This window comes from Rhinopithecus bieti, unplaced genomic scaffold (genome assembly GCF_001698545.2).
Source record: "Rhinopithecus bieti isolate Rb0 unplaced genomic scaffold, ASM169854v2 scaffold_3878, whole genome shotgun sequence".
In the NCBI taxonomy this organism is placed as follows: domain Eukaryota; kingdom Metazoa; phylum Chordata; class Mammalia; order Primates; family Cercopithecidae; genus Rhinopithecus; species Rhinopithecus bieti.
In genome coordinates this window covers 1,112,459-1,121,065 of record NW_016805059.1, presented here as the reverse complement: position 1 = coordinate 1,121,065, position 8,607 = coordinate 1,112,459, and the positions used below count along the sequence as shown (strand labels likewise).

The 8,607-nt window shown below is 40.8% G+C and overlaps 1 protein-coding gene across 1 annotated transcript in view; it reads right to left on the bottom strand.

Annotated features, from left to right (window-relative positions):
* Positions 1–379, bottom strand: part of PDGFC (platelet derived growth factor C) — a 222,403-nt gene extending 222,024 nt beyond the window's left edge. Inside the window, exon 1 of the mRNA XM_017871046.1 lies at positions 338–379. The gene's annotated coding sequence lies outside the window, so the exon portion shown is untranslated. The remainder of the gene's footprint in view (positions 1–337) is intronic.
* Positions 380–8,607: the final 8,228 nt, after the last annotated feature.

Below are 8,607 nucleotides of genomic sequence, written 5' to 3'. Positions count from 1 at the left end.
GGGGGAGGGGGAAGAAACAAGGCGAGGGCGCCGCGGCGGGTCCCACGGGCCGGGGCGCCGGAGCTGGGCCGGGGGGCTCCGGGCCGAGGCCGGCCCAGGCGCAGGCTGAGAGAGGCCGCGGGGCTCCTGCTCCGCAGCCCGGCGCGCGGTCGGCGCCGCGTCCCGAGCGCCGCAGCACGGATTCCGGCACCTGGCTTGAGTTTTCCGCGACCAAAGTTCACCTCGTTCCGGCGCGTCCCCCGCTCCTCAAAGCCTGGGGCAATTCGGCCGCTCGGGGTCGCCGCGGGGTTCCGGTCGTACCCGTCCCCTCCCCCCACGCCTCGGGCTCCGCGCTAACCTCGGGGCTCGGCGCGGCGTCTCCGCACCGGGTGAAGAGGGAAGGCCGGGGCGGCCGGGAGGATCCGGCTTGTCCCCTCCCCTTCTCTACCTTCCCCCCGCCGGGCGGCAGACAGGAGGTGGGGGCCGTGGGCCGAGTCCGGGCGGAGCGCGCGGCTGGCGAGCGGGGGAGGCTCAGCGGCTCTCCCGCAGGCTGCGGATGGGGCGGGCGGGGGTCGGCGCCTCTGGGAGTGGCAGCCCAGGGCCGCGTCCGCGCGAGCGGGCTTGGCCGCCCACTGGCTGTCAACAGGTGCTGCGCAGACAGGGGGTGCTGCGGGACTCTCTGTGGGCAAGACCCCGATGGCCCAGGCGAGGAACGCGGCCAAGGCGGCCCCTGCTTTCCTTTCCACGGAACACCTCTAACCCCAAATACAGAGCACGATGGGTGGCGAAGGGTGCTGCAGAAGTAAGAAGTGGGAAAGAACTTCTTGCAACTCTCCTTCTGCCGCCCCCTGTCGCCTGACTTGCCATTAGTTTCCAAGAGGGATGCCCACTCCCTAAGGTCTTTGCTAGGACCCTTGGCCAGAGTTTCAGAACAGAAAGAAGGGAAATGAATTCAAAGGTTTTTCTCCAATTTCCAGCTCCCTAAAGCAGGACAGATAAAGCAAAAGTAAAGGCAGCCAAAATAATAATATTCATTTAACAAGTACTATATTTTCTGAATGCCTATTATGTCGGGCACTGTTTAGAGGCGGGAACTGTAGCAATGAAAACAGACAAAAGTCACTGCCCTGGTGAAGCATACGTAGTAGTTGGGCAGCATTAAGCTAATAGCAAGCTCTTCTGAGAATGGCATCTAAGGGACTCAGAATGATTCTGCAACCTTGGACTTTCCTACAATACAGCCTCTAACAAAACTAGGCTGCCCTGAACCCCTGTTGGTAGAATTGTTTACAGTTACACCAAAAAGGTCGAGAAATAACCGAAATCTGTATGTGGCTTGTGTTCAGGCTGACTTGGAGAGAGAGGCTGATGCTTTAAGACCTAAAGTTCTTATGAGGTAGTCTGAAATGAAACACACATGCCAAGCAGGGCCTATGATGGTTCCATGTCTCCTAAATGTGTCTGTGACAGGATCCAACGTGCTTTCCTTGTGGAGAAGCAGAAAATCATTGTGAATGTGTTGAAGGCACAAGCAGAGAGTCAGAAAATTGAATTTTAAAATGAAGCTACTTTTGAGTAATAATCAAAATGGAAACAATATATATCAAGCAAGTGCCATGGCAGGCAAATCAGCAATATCACCCAACTTCTTGAGAAAAAAAAAAAGTCAATGCAACAATTCGACCATCAAGGACACTTGGGCTGGAACAGAAAACCAAAATAGCAATGTCCCTGAAACTAAGGAGTGGCATTTGGGCAAGAACATATTCTTACTGGACCAAAGCAGGAACTGATCCTTCTTCAGTGGTGATGAAAATGCCAAGCCCTCTTTGTATACTCAGACACCGACTGGGACCAACCAACCAGACCTTTCTGCTTGAAATATCCTAGTCATCTTGTTTTTTTCCTTTTTGAAACCTTTGAAAACTTCACCGATCTGTCTCATTCTTGAAAATTTCACCCACCTGTCTCATTCATTCATTCTTATCCCTTTACCTCTTCTATCTACAGAGTCCTAAATATACATTAAAGGCAAATAAGGCCTGATCTTTGACTTTAAGGAATTTACAGTTTAGTGGACAGAAGGTTTTTTTAATCAAGTATGGTATTTTATTCAAGTTAGCAGCTCCACAACACTAGTGTGACTCCATATTCGCATAATACATTCCAAAAATATTTTGTAAATTTGTGAGGGTGAAGGTTTTATTCCCAATTTTAACAACATAATGGGACTTAAATAAAAGACATGCCTTATGAATCCATTGTAATCTATCTGTCATAAAATTCATTATTCTCCAGTTTTTCTAATTTTGTATGTTTGGTTTTCTAATCAGCATTTTTCTAAATGAAGTTGTTATACATCCATAGAGTTGAGTTTCCTGACCACCCACATAGAGGGTGTGTGTGTGTGTGTGTGTGTGTGTGTGTGTGTCTGCAAATGTAATCCATTTGCTCTCAGGAGATTGGACGGGTGATGACTACTCTTTATTTTGTATCGTTTCATATTAGCTAGAACAGTGCTTGGCACAGGGTGATAATAAATAAACACTCATGACTGACTGACAGGTTTCTTTATTGGAGTCACTTACATTCTCCCTGGAATTTCAGCGCAATAGTTGTATTTGAAAAGTTACAGATGATCTAGAATAATACTCTACCTCTGTGTTTCACCTCATCCATATTCTACAGATTGATTTGACAATTGCCTTATAAATAAAGTCAGTCAGGTGTTCCTGAATGACCCCTAGACAAAATCACATCCACATTGGCCAATTTCCTTTCAATGTACTTACGTTGTCATTTCTTGAACTGCTCTTGCCCTTGACGTAGTTGATTCTTTTAACACATTATCCTCTGCCTGTCTTCCTGCTCTATTTTGCTTGTTAACCTTTTCTAGAAAAATGAAATCTTTACATTGAAAGTAAATTTTATTTAATCCAGAGTCTGTGCAATTACTAAACAATATATTTTAAATGAATATGGCTTTGTTTTGGCCAAAGCATTTTCCTTGATGAAAGGCATCTGTTCCACCAACCAAGAGAAAATAATCTCAAACATTCTTTGTGGTTTTCATGTTTTCTTAAACCTTAAGAAGGAGTGCCCATTGCTGCTGCATGCATGAAGAGTATTACCTACAAATTCTTATTAAAGAATACGTTTGGTGGTTAACAATGATAATTTGGGGGAGGGGGCGTCACTACTAAATTTTTTTAAGTGAAATAAGATTTTAAAGCAACCTACTCCTTTAACTAGTCACTTAACACCCAAAGGGGCAGGAACCATGGGGACATATTTTTGCCACCAAAAAAACCGTGTCTACGTTTTTTTGCTCTTTATTTTTCTGTTTAGATCCTAAGACACACACGTGCATGCACACACACACACAGAGAGGGATATGTGCAAAGTTGTTTTAAGACTTTTCCTAGAACTTTTCAGTATTTTAGTGGCAGGTAATTGAGCATGAATTCCTGAAGTTCAGAAAGCTTTGTTCTACCTAAATACTCATTGTGTTTTGACAATGGCTGACAAGTAACAATTTTATATGTGTGTGTGTGTGTGTGTATATGTGTGTGTGTGTGTGTATATATATATATATATAAATAAAAGGCAGGGCTGGGGATATCATTAGTAGGCAAAGTAAATGCCCACAGACCACAGCAGGAATAAAGACTGTGTTAGGAAGTAAATAAATAAATAAATAAAGTCAGTAGTCTTAGAGTCATCCTCTTTTCTCTCCACTTTTCCAACTACCTCATCTTGAGAAATACGACCTCGCTATCTCTAGATTACGAGGATATATATCAATACCCTGTTTTTCAAACCAAGAAAGGAGACACTTTTCATTACATTTTATTCTGCTAGCATCAGGTAGCTTTTATCTCCCCAGTGTATCAAATGCTAATCTGAGAAGGGTTTACCTGCTGTGGCTGAGGGTAGAGGGTTTTGCTGAGGCTCTGCTCTAGAAGAAGACACACTTTGTCATTCTGACTTTCCTGGGGAATGGATTTGGAGGATGGGGAGTTAAGAGAAGTGTGGCCTGCAGAAATGGACTTCAGTTGGCTCTCTGTGGCCTTTCCCTTTGAAGTAAAGCTGCTATTTCCTTATTGAAATCATGACTTAGTATGCATAGATTTTTCCAAAATCTTAGAAGTGTTTGTCTGACTCAGAACTCAGAGGGAGTAACTCGCCAGAAACAGCCTTAAAGAAAGAGAAGCCCTAGTAACCTTTGAACCACCACAAGAAAAGATCATTTCACTGGGAGATAGGAGGTCAGGGACTTAAGTCTGGCTTTACCACTAATAAACAGTACAACCTTGATCTAGAAATCCTCTCTGCCCCTCAGTTTCCTTTTCCTTACATGAGGAATTGCCACTGGATTCTGTCTTGGTCCCCCTACTGCTTTAGAAATTCTCTGAGCTATTATAGATAATAATGGCAAGACTTTTTCATCTTCAGTGTGCCTCTGTGATAATAAATTATTAGCACAAGTTTCCTAGCCTCATATCAGAGGTGTCTTCATAGCTGGCAAAACAGATGATGAACAGGTGCTTCTTTCTAAACTTGCTCAACTAGAGCAGTCCTATTGTATCTGTTATTGTCATGGTTTGAAAAAACAAGTTCTAATGGTAATCAGAAAGAAGAGGGGAAAAGAGTTTGGAAATCACCGGCTACAGCAATTATACAGGAATATCATTGAATTCAAGGAAAATAAATAAATCCCCAGGCCTTCAATAGGTGCAGGTAGTCATATTTTACTTTTCAGTATTTGGCTGTAATCATGCTAACAGCCTCAAAAGAGGCCAAGTGCAGTCCTAAGTGGAGTGTCAAGGTAAAAAGAAATAGCTATTCTACATAACTGAGTTGTAAACACTAAGGAAATAATATTGTTGTTAGCCAAGAACAGATGGCCAAACTCATACTGTTCTATTGAGTCACACTGGTGGAATGTGAAACAATCTGGAGAGCAAGGGGTATCCCCTAAAAACGTGGACAGCAACACTATGCTTGGCCATATCTTAGAGTCAATAAGATGTCATTTTTCTCTCTCTTGAAATGATTTGTAGGATATGAAGGCTGTTGTCCCCATTGTGACAAATCGTAGTAAAGAGGCCAAGACACAGCTACAGACCCTCCTTTCTCAGATAGTGACCTTCTTATTTCAAGGGTCATGGGAGAAGGAGCCTTTCACTTTGTGATCATTGTTTCAAATGCAGTCCTTTCCTTGGCCTTTGTAAAAGAGGTGGATAGTCTCAGCCCACTACTTAGTAGTGAACATCAAAACGCATTGTTGGCTGGCTAAAAGAAAGGAAAATGTGGCTTAACTAATCTAGTATTAAAAGTATCCTCAATGATTTTGAAGTTCAAGATAGATCAAGAGATCCCTTTCTATTGTGAATGTTACTATTTGCTTTCCGTATCATCTTTGCAGTAATAAATGTGTTTGTTTTCTTTTTAAAGCAGACTTGCAACACTCTTAAGAGATCATTTTCTTTTCCCAAAATTTGTTTTTATCAGCACAATTTCCCTTTGTGTTTCCCTCATCCTCTGCACCACCTTCTCTTCTTTCTCATCACCTAAATCTTTCAATTGTCCTACAAGAAATCAGGAGGGGGAAAAAGTCATGTTTTCCTCTTTCAGGCTACTCAAAAAGATTTATAGTTATACCAAGGCAAACCAAAGAAAATTAAAATGAGGGGAGAATTACTTATGCTTAAATTTATTTTTAAAAGCACCTACTATGTCCCAGAAACTATAGATTCATTAAGATATAGTAATATTTTCTCATCTAGTTTCCAACTTCTCCGTTAAGGAAGGTCATAGATTTCCCATTCTACTGCAGATAAACTGAACTTTAAAGATGGCATTAATTTTCCCAGAATGACAATATTAATGACAGGTAGAGTTAATATTTAACTCCAGGTCCTCTCTTACTCCTTTTCAATTTGACACCATTAAGCCCTGGATTTTGGACAAAAACATCTTACCTAAAGTTTTCTTACATTTCTAAGTTTTCTTCACAATGACTAAATGTCTTCCCCTATGTTTAACCTGAGGTGTTCAAGAATACTAATACAACATTACACAGCTATCTGACTGGACAGCCTAAATAAAATGTTTGAGTCAAAATGAATATGGGTTACCCGAGGCAGTGATAGTGACTAAGGCCTCGGGCAGCTAGCCTTGGGGTTGAAGCCCACCCAAGGCGTGGGCTAGCAGGAGTATCCTGTTTATCCTGGCCAACGTTAGTCATCCAACCAATGCCTAAGCCTGGACCATCTGTGGGCAGTTATTTCACAGAATCTATCTCCCTGTCTTTGAGGACAAAGGGAATGAATTATCATTCCTCTTTCTCTACTCATGATTGCTACTGAATTGAAGCATCATGGCTAGGAAGAAATACACTGTTTTCCCAGTTACTTCCTTTGAAGAATCAATTTATGATTAGCTATAGATGTCAGAATCTAGACCTCTCTTATATATATAATTCCTATAGACATCCTTCCACATGTTTCTAATTTAAAATACTTGGTCCAAGAGTTTTTTAAGTGGCATGGTGAGGCAAATTTGCATCTCTATTGATAATTTTACAAAGGTATTTTAGATTAGTTGGAGTTATTCAGAGCACAAAGACTGCTGCATGAACAGACTAGTGACTTGTTAAGCCCTCAGGCAAGCAAAAGTCTTCAATTGAAATTCTAATTCCATAGATACATTCCATTTGTATCCGAAGGAGTATACCATATGAAAAGACCCTATGGTGCCATTTTTGTCCCACTGGACAGCAAGTGGAAAAAATTCTTTACATTTCTTTCCTTCATAAATGGCTTTTAAAACACACGTAAAACTAAATAGAAAATGTGGACACAGCTAATTGCCGTAGCTCCTATTATTCATTTTTACTGAGGTAAATTATTATGTACTATGCATCAGTAAAAACTACTTTAGGAAGTCAGTGTACTTCGTAATATTCTTTCTTTCTGCCTATCTGGATTTCCATCAGAAGATTATTATCACTGTATACACCCACATCCAGCATGCCTAACTTTGCTAATGGGAAGAAATTTCTCATTTTTCATAATCTATTTAGTCTGGTATACAAATTTACTATTGCCTGGTCTGGGAATACAGTAGCCTTCCTACTTTCATTTTATATCTTATAGATCTATCACATTTTTAACTCCTTTTACTGAAATGTTCACAATGAACTACTCTAGAAAGAAAATCCTGTACTGCGTATTAAACAATTGATAAATTAACTACAAAAACTCTGAGTAGGTATTAATAGAATTTCCCATTTTTAACATGAAAAACTGAGCCACAAGAAAGTTTTGTGGCTTGCCCAAGGTCACACAGTTTCTAAGTATTGAAGCCAGACTTGGAGTTCAGATAACTGGTTTTAGAACTGGCACTTTTAAGCATCATGTTTGCATTGCCTCATGTCATCTAGCAAATGATAAATATACCGTGCCTTAAAAAACACATTTCAAACTTACTAAGTATACATTTATATTAAGCATTTGGTGTTTATTTTATGACTCCACACAATTCTAGTCATAAATATGTAACTTAAAATTCTATTGCCAACCACAAAAAATAAATCATAGTGATTTTGTCTGATATCAAAAGAATGATTCCCCAAGCATACGGAAAACAGGCGTTTGGTTAGTGAAAATGTCACAATACTGTATCTTGATTGAATACTCTTTTTAGTGGGTCTAGAAATGAAAAATTAATCTTCTGAAACCATGTAAGGGAAAAATGATTATATGGTGCCCTTTGATAGCAATAAAACCTTGCCATAGAATCACCATTAAAGTGTTGCTGGTTCTGACAACTTAGGATGAAGGAAACACTAAAGGTGTATTCAAATACGTTTCTGAAGGACAATAGCAGGAAAAATCAAAGTTAGTGGGATGACTGACTATTTTCTTGGTGAAGGTGAGATTGTAAGGGGGAGCCAGTTCTGTTACTACTAACCTTGAGAGTATCATGGACTTTATCAAAATAGCTATTTGTCAGAAACATTAATGCAAGCTCTTGAGCCCAGGAAGTTACAATGGAAGTAAAAATGCATTATTGTTGCCCTCACCATTTCCCCCGCTTATTTTTGCACATCCAATCAATCTGCATTTGCTTTTTCCCATGTTAAGTATAAACCCTGTCTTCTCCCATAATGTATCTATTCCTTGCACAAAGGCCTCTCAACTGCTTTCTACCTAGGTTACTTTTATGTTTCTCCAAACTGTCATCAGATTATCAGCTTGATCTAGTTAAAACAAAAACCTGATCAGGATCCCCTGCTCCAAAGTTTTCAGTCTTCCTTTGCCTACAGAATAAAATCCATACTCCTAGCAAAGATCTGCTCTTCCTTAAGTGCCCAAATCTCACACTCTCTGAGTGTCTTGTAGTTTCCTGACACACTACAACTTACATGCTCCTACTTAGTTTTTGCATCTTTTCTTATGCTCCTTCCGCAATGATGCATAACCCAATGTATTATATGAGTCTATTCTATTTTGCTTTTTTTTTATTTTATTTTTTTGAGTTTCACTCTGTTTCCTAAGCTGGAGTGCAGTGGTATGATCTGGGCTTGCAGACTGCAACCTCTGCCTCTGGGTTCAAGCGTTT